This window comes from Nannospalax galili, unplaced genomic scaffold (genome assembly GCF_000622305.1).
Source record: "Nannospalax galili isolate Female #2095 unplaced genomic scaffold, S.galili_v1.0 scaffold72, whole genome shotgun sequence".
NCBI lineage: Eukaryota > Metazoa > Chordata > Mammalia > Rodentia > Spalacidae > Nannospalax > Nannospalax galili.
Genome location: NW_008336933.1, coordinates 7,453,839 through 7,454,046, shown reverse-complemented (window position 1 = coordinate 7,454,046; position 208 = coordinate 7,453,839).

Genomic DNA, 208 nt, shown 5'->3' with positions numbered 1-208 from the left:
TGGGTCAAAAGAGAAATTAAGAAAGAAATAAAAGTATTCCTGGAACTAAATGAAAAGGACAATACAACATAACAAAACGTCTGGGACACGCTGAAAGCAGTCTTAGAGGGAAGTTTATAGCTCTAAGTGCCTACATCAAAAAATCAGAAAGAACACAAATAAATGACTTAAAATTGCAACTCAACACACTTGAAAAGCAACAGAAAAC